General features: G+C 37.3%; 1 protein-coding gene across 3 annotated transcripts in view; it reads left to right on the forward strand.

The window, feature by feature from the left end:
* MARCHF1 (membrane associated ring-CH-type finger 1) overlaps positions 1 to 17,517 on the forward strand; it is a 230,507-nt gene that overhangs the window by 57,942 nt on the left and 155,048 nt on the right. For 2 of the 3 annotated variants that reach the window (XM_032186456.1, XM_032186458.1), the window contains exon 2: positions 15,336 to 15,414. The gene's annotated coding sequence lies outside the window, so the exon portion shown is untranslated. Of the gene's footprint in view, positions 1 to 1,446; positions 1,498 to 15,335; positions 15,415 to 17,517 lie in introns of those variants that run through there. The other variant, XM_032186457.1, reaches the window with a different exon arrangement.

The following is a 17,517-nucleotide window of genomic DNA, read 5'->3' on the forward strand; positions in this document are numbered from 1 at the left end:
AGTGGTAACTTGTGAATCATTGTGATAACCTGCAAGGATTTTGATCATTGCTGCAATAGTGTTTGTAGAGGAGCTAGAATTTTTAAATGGTAAAAGTCGCTCTTTTTCGTAATTCTCTCTCTTGTGTGGGATTTTCCACTACTTTGCAAACAGCCGAGGTCTTCCTTAGCCTGCTTGCTTTCTACAAGCCTAAATGTTAAGGCTAAGGAGATTTCATATTCATCAACAGGTTGCTCCCCTACCTATTTGACTTGATTTGTAGAAGTATTTCCCTAAATATAACCTCTGTTTTTTTATTCTGAAATATGAAGTTTGAATCCACATCACAAACTATGAGAATACTTCACATCATTGAAATTAAATGTATACATATATATTGCATACATATATATACTGTATAATTGTATTGTATAATGTATATGTATATATATTTCTAGTTGATAAGTGTGACTGCAAATATGTAAGTAAAGGGATGGTAGATGCTTTTAGAAAGCAAACATACAGTAAAGGAGTCCTTTATTTAAGTCTGTCTCTGATGTGAAAAGTATAATACTCTGATGAAACAGAAAAACATAATTGTTTCCTGAAACCGTATACAAGATTTGAAATTATTTGGAGAAGTATTGATTTTAAAGTTCGTGAAGAGTGTCTGTAATCAGCACAGCAATTTGACTTCTTAATTAGACTAGTCCCTTAAGGGTTTGGTTCCCATACAGTATGTTTATGAATCTAATCAACCAGACAGCAAAAAAAAAGAAAAACAATTACAGATACTATCTTTACTTTTCAACTCACAAAGGAGCAAGAACTGAAATACTGGAGCTCTTGCTTTTGGGATAATTAAAACATGGATCTGAATGAGTGGGGGAAGAGGGAGGAAGGGAGCAAATGGAAAAAATCTGAATGAGATCAAAATGAGATCCTTAAGTAACCAACACAAATGAGAGAAAGAAGAAATAAATTTTTGGACTGTGCCTAAGATCAAATACTAGCTACCTGCTGGACTTGTGTGCATTGATTTTCTTTTTTTTTTTTTTTTTTTTGTTTTCTCTGGGGATTTATCAAGTCACAGGACTGATTCCAACAGTAGTAAAATTAAACAGTTTCTGGAGCCTGACTTGTTTCTTGGACTAAAGATCTTCCGTTTACTTTGTTTTTTGGTAGGTTAGGTTGGTCATTCAGCATCCACTTAGGACTTGAAGAATTCAAGCTCTGTATTTGGTACTAAAACTATGCTCTGAACTGCAGGCAGTTAAACTGTGTTTTGTGTTCTGTTTGTTATGCAAGCATATCGCCATAGTAGTTGAGGATGTTAGGCTGCTAAGTTACTAACACTGTCTATGGTTTATTCTTGCATTTTGTTTCTTTAGGGAGGATGCTTGTGCACTGGCCTTCTCCTTGTCATTGCTACAGAAGACAGTTTTTGGTTTTGCGCTGCACTTGTGATGAAAGGTTGAGTTCATAAATGCCTGTAAGAGTGTTCTGCTAATTTCTGTGGTAGGTTGGGACTCTTCTACAACTAGAAAATTCTGGTTTTGCACAGATAGGCTTTTCTCCGGTGGGAGGCTGTTGTACTTTGTTTTTGGAGGGGAGTTGTTTGTCCTGTTCTTTTATTCCAGAGTACTTTTGCAGTCTCATAGCTATACTTAAACTCAACCAATGGCTACTTACAGTTGTGGACTAAATCTGGCAGCTGATGCTATGCCAGATACAGAGCAGAAGACTAAATGACATTCTCAGAGAGATCGTTGACTTGACTGTAAATAGTCAGAACTCTGGCTATGATTCTGGCCTATGAGTGGTTTTCAATTTTAGTATTTTTATTTTGGAATCAGTAAAAAGTAGTTGTAGGTATAGGGGGAGGCATTGTTGTCAAAAGCCTACCTGAGACGTTCAGAGGGAAAGGTCTTTATTACTTTTTCCTTGTTTACATTTTCTGGTTTCCTTTTCCATACTTACAGAATCATCCATAAATCACTGCTGTTTAGTAGAGGCACTGTTGGCAGTAGTGGGAGCAGCAGTGATACATTTCTTTTTTTGACTATACAGAAAGAATCTGAATAAACCAAGGGCAATTCTACTAATAATAGCCAGAGAGAGACTTTCAGAGTCGAAAACAAGAAATCTGATATAAAAGGAGACTTGGGAAACAGTTTACTGTGAACAATGAGTTCCTTTCAAATAAAATTACCTGATGACAGCTGTCAGAATTAGTTTTTTTCTTAACTTCATGAGATCTATCAATGTATGATGCTAGGACAGGATGCAGCCACATGATCATGAAAGCTGCATGCATATGTACCTGCTTGCTGTTACTCTTACTCTGTGCCTCTCCAACCCCTTCAGTGGACTGTCTTAGAGGCCAGAAGCAAATTTTTGCATGTTTTTGCATCCTCTGTAGGCCTTTTCTAGCAACATTCCAGGTATGTTTGCCTTAGTGATAACTATCAGTAGGTTTGTTGTTTTTTTGAACCCCACATAAGTTTCCAGTTTTCAGGTGGGATCTGGAATAAGACGATTGTTTTGTTTCTGAATTCAGTTCCATTTCAAATGAAGTACAATAGGAAAACAATTTTCAGCCTCTACAGGTGATGTGGAGAATATGCTTGATGATGTGTCTTGAGGATATTTATTTAAGTGCTACATGGTGGTTGAGCTTTTAGATGCTGAGCTTCGAGATGCAGAACTTGATGTCTGAAGTAATTAATAACAAAAGCCTGCCAGCTTCTACTATGGGATCCTTAACAGTATGCAGCCAGCATGTAATACCTCAAAGAGGCAGAGGCTATTTGAAAAACAGCAGAGAGCAAGTGCTATTTTAGATAGCGGAAGGGATCCACATAAACTGAATGTTTCTCATGAGATTTTAACCTCAAGCCATGCCAAAATTGCCCATTTTCTCTACCAACTCAGAGTCAGTACATGCAAGGACTGTGCTGTTTGCAGGTTACTGTGTGTTCTGTGCTTTGCCCTGCTGGAAGGGGAGAAGCTGGAGTAGCGCAGGAGAGAGCTGCTTGTCTCCAGATGCTAAAACATGGGCTGGGTAGAAATCGCAGGGATGAAAGGGGCAGTGCTGCTGCCTAGCATGTGGCTCACCTGATTCACCTGGGGAGAGGCTTTGATGGTGCTGGGTGGGAGAGGTAGGAGACTCGCTGCTAGGAAGGCTTAAAACAGGAGGTAAGATGGGCTTTTGAATGGCAAGTGGGATGTATGTCTGTAGGGTCAGATTTTAAAGGTGGTTAGGGAAGTCTTTGTCTGTAAGATGGAAAAGTAAATACATGGAGTTTGTTACACCCCTGAGGGTTGCTGGAAGTTCAGGGTTGGTCTGGGACCAGTTGAAAAAGGGACTTAATGTGCAGAGGTGGGAGTGGGAAGAGATGTCTGTGTGCAAAACTTGGTAGTTTTCTACTGCTTACCCTTTAGAAACAAATTTATTTCAGGATTTTGTTGTTCTAGCTTATTTTCATGTAAAACATGCTATGTTAATTTAAATGTACTTTAATGTACTTGATCGTTTCAGTTTGAAGTGTTAGTGCAGGTAAATCCACTTGAAACTGATAAATTTGGTATGCTGTTATAGTATGCGATGACACACTTCTGCAAGAAGCACAGAAACAAGTGGCAGAGCTTGCCTTTTTTCTTTTTGCACTTCTAACACCCTCTTTCAGTTCTGCTGAAGCCTTCTTGGTCTGCAGAAGTCAGCACCAGGAGAAGCTTTAAAGAGGCACACTGAAGACTGTTATGCCTACAGTGCTAAATAGTAACTTGTGTTTGTGAAATGTAGACTATATGCAACAGTGTAGTGGTTGGAAATGCTGGTATTCCATGGGTATTTACATCTGGGAAGATGTATCTTGCTTTTGTGCAAGTAAAATGGAGCAGGACATTTTTATTTTAAAATTCAGTTATTTTCCTGAGGATGGGGGAAATTAAAGTAAAAATGCTTTTCATCCCATGGTGATTTTTTTTAAGACTTTCCTTAACACTAGTCATCCACTTGAGAAATCGAAGAAATGCATATATCATCCACTGTACTCAGTGTTGGTGAGTCTGCACCTGGAGCACTTTTTTTGGTACTGGGCCCCCAGTATGAGAGAGACCTGGGCATACTGGGAAGAGCCCAGCAGAGGGCGACCAGGGTGATCAGGGGGCTGCAGCACCTCTCCTGTGAGGTGCAGCTGAGGGTTCAGCATGGGGAAGAGGGGGCCTGGGGGGAGCTTATCAGTGGGATCACAAGTTTTCCACAGGAATTACAGTTTGGGGGTTTGGTTTAATTGGTGTGAAGGCATAACAGTGCATGTTCTCTAGCAGAGCAAATAGAGGGTTTATATAATTAAAGTTTTGAGAATTTAGTGTACTGAATTGGAGGCTGAGAAAATTAAGTGAGAGGGGCTAGCACTGGTAAGAGGCTGTTTTGCATGTTTCTCCTTTTTGAGAAATCTGATGACCATAGGCACTAATTTAAACTTGTTGCTTCAACTTTAAAGCAATGCATTATATGTGCATTTAAGGCGGGGGAATTCAAACTGTACTTTCCTTAAGTTGTTAAGTAAACCTTTATCGCTTTAGCTATGGGGTACCGTAGTCATCTGTCTGTGCAAATGCTGCTTCTGAGCAGCACCATCACAGCTAAGAAATCTTATTTGCTCTTTGCAGAAAGCAGAGCACAGAGGCCAAAGGCTGTGCTGTGATATTTCTCTAACTTACTGTTTAAAATTATCCAATGTATTAATCATCATAAAGAAATAAGCACCAGGTCCTCTGTGACTCAGCAAAGTTTATGCGCCTAGTCACTGGTCATGTATCCTATCTTATGCTTGGGTTTTGATTCTGAGGATGTATAGTCATGAATACTTCATAGGTTCATGAAGTCAGAAATACCCCAAGGACCCTCCTCATTTTTTTTTCCTGGTGTTAACTTTCTTCCTTGTGCCTAGAAGGAACTTTTGAGCAGTGTCCTGGTGATCCACAGTGTGGAAAAGACCTAGGTTAAAAGGAGTTCAGCAGAATAAAAAGAAATCAGTCATGATTTTAACTGAGGAAAGAAATGTAACTGGATTCAGAACTGGGAGGAAATGTTTCAGGAAGAGGTGAAATGTCTTCCTGCAGCTCTATGAGGAATGAGGTTTTGTCATGGGAGACTTTTTTTTGGTGCAGGTAGGTATGTGTAGTAATTTCTCATGTAGTACCTCAATGCGACAGTTTGCTGGTTATCCCTTGACAACTAGCTATTGTGAGTTCCCATACTCATGAGCTATGCAGGACTGAATTTTCTTCAATTAAATATTAATTTAAATGATAGATGAATATTCTATTCACAAAGCATAAAAACTTAACATAAAAGAAGGCTACGCATGAGTAACATACCATTTAAATTGTAAAGCAGTCTTCTCATAAGCATGAAATACGAACGGAGAGGTACAGCTCACTTCATAGAGGATTACAAATGCTGAGGTTTTCTTTTCAGGTTTTGAGTGAAATGCAAGGTCTATTTTGCGTAGTAAATGAGGGTGGTTGGGATTTAATTATCACAGATATCAAAGGCAGAATTTACCAGGACTGGGAAAACAGCTGGTACTTTGAAAAAGTCTACACACCGAAATCCAAGTGATCAGATTATGAAATCATTTTTGAAAGGCAATTGAGAAATAAATCACAGGATACTTATATACTGTCTTCCCTGGATTTTCTTTAAGGGCTGTATTGTATCTCATATCACTCTTGTTCAGGGCTGCCAAGTAGGGACTGAGATTTTGTTTGAAAATTAGTTGGGCACTAGTGGTACTGATATATGGGAACTGTTTCTTTCATATAGCTAATGATGTCCAGTTGCTCATGGAGTCTGATGCTGTGCAACAACAAAGTGGCTTGTAGCAAAATATCATGTGGGCACATGACTTCTCAGTGTGGGAGGGAAACCTCAAGCAGGCTCTGTTTTACACCAGAGATGTTAGTTCTTTGCAGAATCACAGAAGAGTTGAGGTTAGAAGGGGCATCCAGCAATCCTGAACAGTCGAAGTAAGGAAATAAATGCTTATATTGCAAAGTGCTGAGTCTCACAGATGGCTTTTTGCCACTGTTATTCAAGGGTTAGAAGTGACACAGAGTCTTCAAGTATATGCACTTAAGAACACGGTTTTAAGAGAGAGAGGGCAGGATGGTGTTGCTCTGCATATGAAAGATCACAGAATCTCACAACATGAATATGAAAATAACCTCCACACTGTGCTCCTTAGTGCTAACAGCTGAGCTAGTGATACTCTGTGACTCTGACCTACAAATTGTATACGTGCTAATAAGTGGATGGATGTGATGTTCTCATAACTTGTTAGATACCTTTGCCTGTTAGCATCATATTGGTGTAATCCAGATGGGATCTTGTCATGCTCTGTTTTGATTTGGAGAATAGGAAAGATGATCAAAAGAAAAAAACTGAATGGGATGCAGGTTTTTTTTTTTTTTTTTTCTCATGACCATCACATATTTGGAAATTAGGACTGTTTTTGTAATCGTGTGTATACTTAAAAGTTTTCATTTGCATGTTTGAAAACATAAAGCACGGGCCTGAGGATCCAGCGCTTCATTCAAAGATCAGTTTCATTTCTGCTTGTAGGAAGTTCTGCCCCTTCGATATATGTAATGGGAACCTGAATTTTATATATCAGTTAATAGACTGTAATCTGTTTTATAAAAGATTTCAGACCATTCAGAATTACTCCAATATCCTATATCCAATTCCATATCCTATAAAGCATAGCCGTGGGATTGCAGATGGGAATCCAGTATATCTACTTTTACTCATTCTGGGACAGAAGGTAAGAATTCAGTGTCTTATCTATTATGGACATAGCACTTGACTTTCTAGATTGTCATCACTGTGATTTGTTTTTGTCATCCCAGTGGCTGAGGAGAATGGTTGCTGTTGGTGTATCTTGTGCTCCTGATTTAAGCTCTCATTCATTGGAATGTGTTGAAACTGTGTGGACGGAAACATGAACCCGTAAGAGCTATGTGGAGGGTCAGGTTCTGATTATTGCATTGAGAGTTAGGAATGATTTAGGATTTTTTTTTTTTTTCAATTTGGAAAGAGAAACCTGATTATGTTTGGATCCAATTCATTGTTTAAATCCACTTGGATTATCATTAAAATTACATGTCTAAATTATCAGAAGATAACCAGCGAGTCCTGCCATGGTTCTAGTTCCTCCACCTTCATTGTGGTGGAACTGCAGATAAAATGTCTGCTCTTCAAAAAGAGATGTTTGTCTGCATGTGCCTTGGCACCTGCCCGTCTTTCAGTGAAATTTCATGGCAAAACTTCTGCACAAATCTTGAAATATTCTACAAGCTCATAGCCTTTGGGGTTTTATTGAATGTGAGAACATTACTCAGCCTATGGCCATGTAAATTGGTAACTATGACAACTGCAGCGTTGGACTGGAGGGTGAGGAGGGAGGCTTGTGTGAAAGAAGTAATATCCTTGGACACAAAAATATGACCTCTCAGAGCCTCCTCAGATAAAGATATTATATGGATGTGTTATTTGTGAGGACATCTGTTATTTCCTAATGTCAAGGAAAATTAAACTTCCCATGACTAGTTTTCTTCCAAGTTTAATCGGGGCCATAGGTTTTAGAGATGTCTACCTCATCATATAAGGCTTGCGGAATATTCTAAGGGCTTTAGAGGCATTAAACCCCTAGAATTTAATACAGTGAAAATTGAAGCTATGAAAATATGTGGCTTTAAGTTTTGGGGTTTCTTTAGTTTTATTAGATAAACTAGAAAATCAGTTAGAAAAGGATGGAACAATAGCTTTTGAATTTTGAAAAGTTTTTATGGAAAAAGTTTAGGTAAATAGTGAAATTACAAAAACAGCAGGTTCAAAGAGAATGATGTTCAGTATTTTGGTACAAAGCCTGTGGGAGTAGAAAATTACCTCTGTTTTTCAAGGCGTTCTAAGTTGGACTGCTTGCAGAACCTCTCAGTGGATTTTGTAGCAATACTTGCAAGTTGTCTGAGAACACGTACACCTATTCAGATTGTATCAAATCTCCAGCTTTTCTGAATTTTTATTTCAGCTTTCCACCTTCAGGTGATTTCTGTTCCCAGTACTGGATTTATTTTTTTGTGAGTTGTCCCATCAGTGCCACTTCCTTCATAAGCCTTTTGCAGCAATAATACTGGGTGGAAAAAGGGAAGTACCGGTGTGTCCTGCTCTCCTCCCCAAAGATTTTTGTCCACAGATGGCACTGCCAATGTGCATAGAAAGTACATTTCTCTATAGCCTGACTGGATGAAATAGCACGCTTATTACTGATGAAGTTTGGTGATTTATTTTTTTTTAAAGTAGTAAGGTTTGTGGCTTTGAATATCTTGATGCTTAGGATAAAATTGAAAGTGGATCTCTTGTGTCGTATCAAAATGTTTTAACCATTACGAATGTCCCTGCCTTCCACAACATGCTTACTGCCTTCTAAAGTAAAAACCAGTCTCCCTCTGGTTTTGTTTAAAAGACAGCACAAAGAATATTTGCAAAGAAGCATTTTCTGCATCTTTTGTTGTGTTGAACTCCCAGGAAAGGCTGGGGCTGCTCCTGGGCTTCACAGAGTGACCTGTGAATGTGCTGCCCTTCTGCTTCAGAATTGGGACAAGCTGAAGAGGACAGAATTGGCCATGTCAGGCACATGAGCTATTCTGACATGACTTTGTCCTCCACCGTAGTGACAGGAAACATCAATTTTAATTCCCTCATATGTCATAAAAATGTATAGTATGAAAGCTTTGCCCCCACTGAAGTGTGTGGGAGTTTTGCTATTAGCTTTAATAAAGCCAGGAGTTGTACATTTGAGGGAAAAAAGTAGAATTTTTGGATTCAGGTAACTCTCATGAAATCTTGTTTTTCTTCAGTTGAATGCAAGCATGATCACCTTTCTGCAATTTTGAGTGCCTCTCAAAAATAACCATGTGAACCTTCTTTATCCTACGTGAACACTACGTGAACATGGCCTTGCTCTTGAGTGTTGTTGCTTGTTATAAAACAGCAACAGCAGAATAAGGAGCTAGAAAGTGGAAATAAAATGCCAGTATTTCTTCATTTTTTCTTGTTAGAGGGAATCCTCCCTTTCCTCTGCCTGATCAGGCACACTTCAGCTTCTGTTGGTGGCAGTGCACAGGGGCTCTGCCCATCCTGGTTCCAGCATGCCTTAGTTTCAAAACAAGCAGAAGAAATTTCACCATTTCACCTTTTTTTTTTTTTTTTTTTCTTCCTTCTGTGACATGCGACAAAAGAACTTGCTCCTATTTTATGCCTGTGTTTTTCTTTGGTAATATTCTTAATGCCAACATCCATTATTTATGCCAAGTCACTGGACAGGAGTGTATCTTCGTGTTTTGTACATTGGAGTAATTTTTTTCAAACACTGCTTTGTGTAACACTGTCTGAATTTAGAAGCATTTTTATTATTCTAGAATCCCATCATAAGTGGAACACATTCGATGCTAGATAAAATTGCTAATAAAGCTTTCTTACCTTGGCGGATACTTCACCTTTGTCTGAGTCATGTTTGGTTCTATTTATGCAGCAGTGGGTGGAAGTATGAAATCAAATCAACAGAGTTGGAACTAACAGTTCAACAGCTGAGGAGGCAGTGAAAATTTTTAGTGAAGGAATTTAATACCCAATACTTTGAAGACTCAAGGAATCATTTATTTTTCAATTAGTGGCCTGTGGAATATATTCCAACACTTTGCCTCTTCCTTGCTGAAAAGTGTAGCTCTTCCTAGTCCCCAGGAGTCACTGGGGGTAATGAGGATTCAAGCAAATAGTGGTAATGCTTATTAGGCCAGTTTGCCTGTAACTGGTATTGGGACTAAACTGGTGTTGAAGTCATTCAGGGATGTCGTGACAAAACTCATCCAAATAGGACCTAGGATAAAGCTTATCCTTCTGCAACACCTGCCCTCCTTCAAAATTGTCTGTGTGGAAGAAGAGTCCAAGATTTTCCATTTCTTGTCATTCGAATTGCAGTGCAAATCCGAGTCTGTCTCCTAATACTTGCAGTTTCCTAATACTTGCACCTTCAGGCTGCTGTTGGAAGGGGTTGATGGCCAGCCGGCCAGTTGCAGTGACTGACTTAATGTGAATGACAGCTAGCTTTTTCTGTCACGTCTAGTTGGAGATGGTATTGTGTCATCCCTGATGGTGACCAAGCTTCAAAATTCATTCTGAATTTATCTTTTGATGTCCTTTTAACCTTTTGGCTTCTTTTGCTGTTATGTATAAAGCATAAAGATGCAGAAACTGCTTTTAAAATAAATACTTGTCTCGGGAATCTTTTTTAATCTTTTTTTTTTTTTTTTTAATCTTTGGCTTTGATTTTATGGTAGTATTGAAATCCAGATTGAAACCAGCTAATGGATTTCACAGAGGAAAGGGATAGTTACTATGGCTACACAGCACCCTGAAAGCTTAAAAGGACAAAGGATAAATGAATACGGTACTGGCTGCTTAGCCATTTCTAGAATATATTCTAATAATTTAAAGGCTTTATAGTCTTTCAGACACCATCAGAAAAAGCAAGATGTTAGTCCTTAAAGACTTCATATTTTATTCTTGGTTTAGATCATTACTTTTGAAGTAGCATATTTGAAAAAATATTTTTCAAAACATCATCTGCTTTTAGCCTTTAGTTATAGTTCACATACATCTGTTGCATGTAATGAAGCTGACTATTATTGATAATTTTATCTCTGATGTTTTATACTATGGTATATTAAAATAGGCAGAGATCTGTGGAGAAGTAAACACCGAGCAATTGTGGTTTGAAAACTTGTAGTAATATACTTACAACTTCCACCGTAGATTTGGCTCAAATTCTTGTCTTAAATGTGCAGATCAGTTTATAAGAAAACCAAACCTAAAAATAAGTTATATACAATAAAGGATAATAAAACACATGCACTGCTAAGTTCATACAACTAAAGAATGAGTTACTGGGTTTTAGCCTCGCCTTAGTGAGTGATGGTAGAAGTGCTACTACTTGTTCCTGTTTGAGAAAGAAACGATGTGTTAGAAATCATGAACTTAGTGCTCATCAACTTGAGCATATTTTAATGAACTGTTAATGCAGAATAAAGTGGTTTTTTTTTTGTTTGTTTGTTTTGTTTTGTTTTGTTTTTCATGACTGTAGTAATAAAATGAATCTGTTGGAAGTTGTGTCTGCTGGTAATTGCAGGCAGGGTATTTTGGCCAATTTGGTATTACAAAATCATCAGGAAGGTTGCAGGTAACTTCATCTCACTGTAAGACTGTAGCTTTAAATAGAGAGAGAGATTTCATGTGGTGCCCTTATCTGCAACCAGTGGGCTTTTGTATTTGTATGTTGGGCTTTTCTGCCAAGCAATGCTCAATGCTTGCAGTGAAGTGAACTGGACTTCATGCATGTGCAGCAGAGAGCTGAGTGGTCCTCCTGTTGTGGATCTCTTCTGTGTTCTCTTAAAATGCCAGATTTGCTATGTAGCCATTAGTGTTATTCATGTTGAAGGCATGCACAGAAGCCTTTCCGTGTAAGACCATCAGAGCTGCTGTACAGATGAACTTCATTGTGCAGACCAGAGATCTAGCCAGTCTGTTTTAGGGCCAAATTCCACAATGGGCAAAAGAGAATGGCTGGGGAAGACCAAGAGTAACCCAAGAAAATGTATAGGCGAAAGGAGGTGATGCTGGTAGAAAAATATCGAGAATTGCATCTAGTTGTTTATTTTGGTTCTGAGATTACATAATTAGGTAGTATGTTGTTAAAGTAGCTCAAAGTTATAAAATATGGTGCAGTGGTACAGAAGTGACCAGAAAGTTGGATTGCCTTTTCACTTACTGTAGGGCCTTTTCCTAGCTGCTTCTGGTGGTTTTAGATAGACAAATCTAAAATGCAGATATTAGCAATTAGGAAAACTGGTCTGCTTAACTCCTTAATTTATAGCTTGCACAACAACTTTGTTACAGATTCTCCATAAACACACAGAACTAGTGTGCTCAAAATTAATTTATGATATTTACTGACTTCTTGAGTGCTTATTTTAAGAGATTTTTTCAGAACATCTTCACTTAAAAATCAATCTTGTGTATGCTTACTACTTCTTAAAAGTGGAGCAGGGATTCTCAAGATAGATTCTCAGGTGAAATGTACGGTATTTTTAGGAAGTTGCTGTTACTATTATTTTTTTTACCTTGTGTGAAAATGTATTGAGAATTTTTCCTCTTATTTTGGTTTCTTTGATCATTGTAAACAAGAGAATGAAAAATTGGGCTATTAATGGTTTGTAGGTGATCTAACTGAAGCTGCCTCAAAGTAGGCAGTCACTGTGGGCTTTTCCAGGGTTATACTCATGGGTATGACTTCCATTCATGTGTGTTTTCCATTTGACAAAATACTCCATTTATTGATTGTTTACTTAAGTACTGCAAGAAAAAAAGATGCTGCTTGAAATTCAGAAGTGGATCAGTTAAAGTGCTTCAAGAGAAGACTGGGTCTATATGATATTTGATGTTGCTATGGGAAACTGCTTTGCAAGAACATTCGCAGAGCAGATGGACCAGGATAGATAAAACAGATACAGGTATTGAATAGAGCTTGTGTAATGTTCTGTGAAACAGCAGGAAAACATGAACTCAAGTCTATGGAACATAATTCCTTGAGTCGTCCTTCTCTAATGGGTACACTGCTAACAACTTGCAAAACACAGCTCTTCACAGCAAACTTGTTCTGTTTTTATTAAATGGGATAGTATATCTTCATGGTATTTTACTTTATGCAATTCAATTTAAACAGCTGTCCATTGTGAATAGATCAGTAGCGAAGGTTTTTTAAAGTTTTCGACTTCTTAACAAACCAAAGAAAATTTCAGAGTTTATCTGCCCCATCTTCTGTCATATGCAAAACCAGTCATGTCCTAACTTTGTTGTAACCTACTGCCTTTTGGACGAGCCTCTGAAGTTACATATAAGTACACAAACACCACAGAGTGGAAAATCTTTGTATTTCAGACATTGTAATTGTGTTGGCTTAACATGCTCTTGGCAATTGAGAGCTCTTCTGTAGCCGTATATGCTAGCTTTATTTTTGTGTTTAAAAAAATAAAATAATACTTACCCTGTTTAAGAACTTGAATACATTTGTAGTGGTTTGGCACAGTGTTGGTTTCCTTAGCAACACAAACACAAAAGATACCCACCCATGTGGTGGGATACACGCAACCTGCCTTTGTAAGAGCGGGTACGTATAGAAATGTACTGTATGCTTCTTTAACGCATAGCCTTTGTTCTCTCCGGCAATGAATAAAATAGGCATATGCTGTTTAATTTTTCTCCAGGAAAACAGAGAATTTGAAATATACTTTGTAGTCATATTTTTTCAAAAACCAAAAAGCAAACTTGTATATTTTTTTTAAAAAAAATAAGAAAATCTGCTCTCATGAAGATGTATGACTGACACTGCTAAAGGATTTTTTCCATAAGTAATACACTGTCAGTAAAAACAAAAACAAATCTTTGGACTTTTAACCTGCGGTGTATCTGTGCTTCTAATCTTATTGAGTTACAAAGCTTACTCCATGGGTGTTTTTTTGCACATATATTGAACCAGTTCCTTGTTGGCTCATGCAATCCTAAACCCATGACTGCACCTGTAACTCTCGGTCTTTTTGATTTACTATGAAATACCAGGAAATACCATACCACCAAACATCATTTGGTTGATTGACATTTCTAGAGCACTGTTAAAGAATTCTTTAGAGAGTAATGTGTGTTTGTTTTTAGGTATATCCTTTCATTATGAAACAAAATACATTTGATGTGTTTGTTGGTAATCCACTTTAAATATCACATGTGAATATCTTCCAGAATTTATATATTTGTGTATTTTCTTCTGGTTTAAGGTAGTTAAAGAAGGAAAGTTTGAGGCAGGAATTACCAGGGAAAGTTTTATGGCCTCTGTTCTACAATTAAATGGATCAGAATGTCAGGATTACTGTGTGGTGTTAGCTTTCCACTATAACCTTTGCATGCCTTTTACACTAGGTAAAGAACAGTGAGATTGGCTGTTTTTTTTCATGCACCTCAGAAAAGACATTTCATGGGTGATTAATTATAATCTATTTTCAATTTATTTTAACCAGGGATGAGTTAAATAAAGCACTTTACAGAATCATAGAATTGTTGAGGCTGGAAAGGACCTAGTGAGTTAGTCCAACAGCCTGCTCAGAGCAGGGTCATCTTGAACACGTTGTCTAGGACTCTGTCCAGTTGGGTTTTAATAGCTCCAAGGATGGAGATTCTCTAACCAGTCTGGACAACCTTTTCAAGTGTTTGACCACACTCACAGTGGAAAAACAAACAAACATATGTTTAAACAGGACTTCCTGTATTTCACTCTGGTCCTGTGTTCTCTTGTCATTTTACTGGATACCATAGGGAATAGTCTAGTTCTGCCTTCCTTACTCTGCACCCTTTCAGATGTTTATACTCATTGATAAGGTCACTCTGAGCCTTCTTTTCTCAAAGGTCAAGGCCCTCATTTCTATTAGCCTCTCCTCATACAGATGATGCCCAAGTCAGTTCATGCCCTTTTGCTCCTGTGTGGACATCTCTCTTGTACTGTGGAGCCTGGGATTGGGCCTGGTATTTTGCCTCACCAGTGCTGAGCAGAAAGGAATGGTCACTTCCCTCAACACATTGGTGACACTCATGGAGCCCGGGTTGCTGTGGGGCATTGCTGTAAGGGCACATTGCTGGCTCGGGGTCAGCTAGCTGTCAGGGTGTTGGACAAGCTCAATAGGTCCTTTGGAGTTGACAGATCTTTACTATATACTTTACTTTTTATTTAGCAAACAAACATCTGTAAAAACATTACTAGTGAACAAATTATGTATTTTGGTCTTTCTGTTTTATTAAACTTCGATTACTGTTTTGAAATTGCTTGCACCTGTATGTAAGAGGCTGCAAAAAGGTCTTTTCCATTAGTACGGCTAGCAAATGGAAAATCATGTATGGTTTTCTTGTGCTTAGGGAGATGAAAAATTAATCTCAAATCAATTTGAGAGTCTACAGAAAGATGGATGGAAGTCAGTATTGGGCATAGGAGTTGGCAAACATTAATTAAAACTACCTTTCAAATCCAGAAGTGTTATGTTAGATTTGTACCACCTGAAAGACACCAGTATTAAAATATTTTTCAAAGTTTATTTCATAGCATGATTTAAGGCTATTGTGTATACGTATATGACATTTCAGTATGATATAGCTAATTTCACATGTGTCTTGTTTCTGTTTGTTCCAGGAAATGAAACCAGGAAGTAATGTGAAGGGCCATGTGAAGCTCTGTCATAGCAGAAATTTGCTAAAAGATTTCTTTGCCTGTAAGTTTTTATTTTCTGTTGTTAAATACTAAGTTATATTCACATTACTGGAGAAAAAGATTGATTTTAGCATTTTGACTTGCAACTTGAATGTGAAAAAAGCCTTGCCAAGGCCCTTATGTTGAACTCCTGCCATTATTAATTTACTGTATTTCAGTGAAGAGCAGACATTTTTCTCTTAATTATTTGAATCTAATGATTAAGGTTTTTTATGTTGTATCATTACAGGTTATACATGCAGTTTGGTGCATGCTAAACTGCAATAACTTATTTTTCAGAAACTCTGAACAAAGCTAGAAAATGACCAAATTTGTATGAGAGTATGAAACTTTTCCATTCAAAAATTATTTAGCCAAGATAGCACATGCAGATGCCTGCTGTGACTCAGACATGTTACAGAATGGTTATCTTTTCCCACAGTTATTAAATGCTATGATAGTACCATTTACAGTCTTGCTATTTATAGCAAAGTCTTTTCTTTAAGCTATAGAGAAGACATTTAATTTTCTATACATGGTTTAACGAGCTCCACTTAAGAATTTAAACTTCTGTTTTCATCTCGAGTCTGGGTGTCTACGTCAAAATATTTAAGTGAGAGAGAGAGATGAACTTGCCCTCAGGTCACTACTACAAGGGAAATATTAGAAGCTCCATTTTGCACAAAGAAACAAAAGCATCAGAGTGACTATTGATTTCTGCAGCTTCATGTATCTGGCAGAGCTGAGAACAGAATTCAAAAGTTGTTTGTCCCAGTCAAGATTTATTATTTGAAAATAAACTATGTGGTGGGGAATTGTAATGGTTCATACATAGACATTATATATAAATAGGTCTAAAATATATATATTGAAAGAAATAGGGAGTTTACAGGAAAAGTTTGCAAGCTGGAGTTCAACCAGTATATTAATTTTCATCATTGTATAATTATTATAATTTAAATAAGCATGATCTAATTAGCAAGTTCTTGAAAACTCTAGAAGGGACAGTATTAACAGTATTTCAAAGTTGGTAATACCTGTTAATACTTCAAAAATAACTATTCCTTTTTTGTATCTAACACTGAAAGAAGTAGCAATGCCTACTTCTGGGCATTGTGTAGGGAATTTGCAGCAACCTGCAACTAAATTAAAATGTGAAAATGCTAATCTTCCACAATTCAAGCTCTTTATGAAGCATCAGAAAGTATTTTGATTTATATCTAGTTTTCTTGAAAAAGTAATTCATTGTCTTAGGGTTTCTTCACTATTCTAACTGCTGAAACAATCACAAATTAAGTGCAGATACAAGAATATCTGTTAGAAATTCGAATCTGAGTTCTGCTTTTTGTGTTGTAAAGTAAAAATTGGACATTGTCTTCATTCTATTAGTTCTCTGTTATCCTAAGTGTATTAACATTGAAGCATTTCCTTTGGTTGTATCAAAGACTCTGGAGAGGGTATTCCATACATTTCAGGACTTCTATGATTAGTTAAGGAAAAGAGAAGGGAAACTGCTGCTCTGATAACACTGCTTTAATATCTGAATTTGTCACATTTTTGTTATTTTTTGCTAGATTTAATTACCTAGTATGCTTTGGGCAAGTGGATTTCCAGCATCTTAACAGTAGTATTAGAAACAAACTGAACAGATGTGAGATGGAGTTAGAATTGGCTAACTGATTTTAACTCTATCTTCTCTTTTTAATTTCTCTCTTCATTCCTTTGCATCTGCCTGAGAAATGCACGTATTTCAAATGTGTGTGTGTGTATATATATATGAGGTACACTTAGGTATGTATTCATTGAAGGTTAGGCAATGGGACAAAATACAGAAATGGGTTTGGAGAAGTCTTAAGAGAACATGGAGAGTAGTCATTTCATTGATAGGATGCTAAAGCTGAGAGCTGTATTACATGTTGAGCACTATAATGTACATGTGTAGCCTTCCAGACAAAAAGTGCATATTTTTGACTCTTGGAAATGCCCAAATTCCCATCGAATTTAAACAGATCTGACTGTGTGAAAATAGCAGAAAATATATCTTTTTTTTTTTTTTTTTTTTTTTTCTGGTATAAAATGCTTGCAAAAGCATATGATAGAACATGAAACATACAATACCATTGAA

The sequence above is a fragment of the Aythya fuligula genome, chromosome 4 (genome assembly GCF_009819795.1).
Source record: "Aythya fuligula isolate bAytFul2 chromosome 4, bAytFul2.pri, whole genome shotgun sequence".
In the NCBI taxonomy this organism is placed as follows: Eukaryota; Metazoa; Chordata; class Aves; order Anseriformes; family Anatidae; genus Aythya; species Aythya fuligula.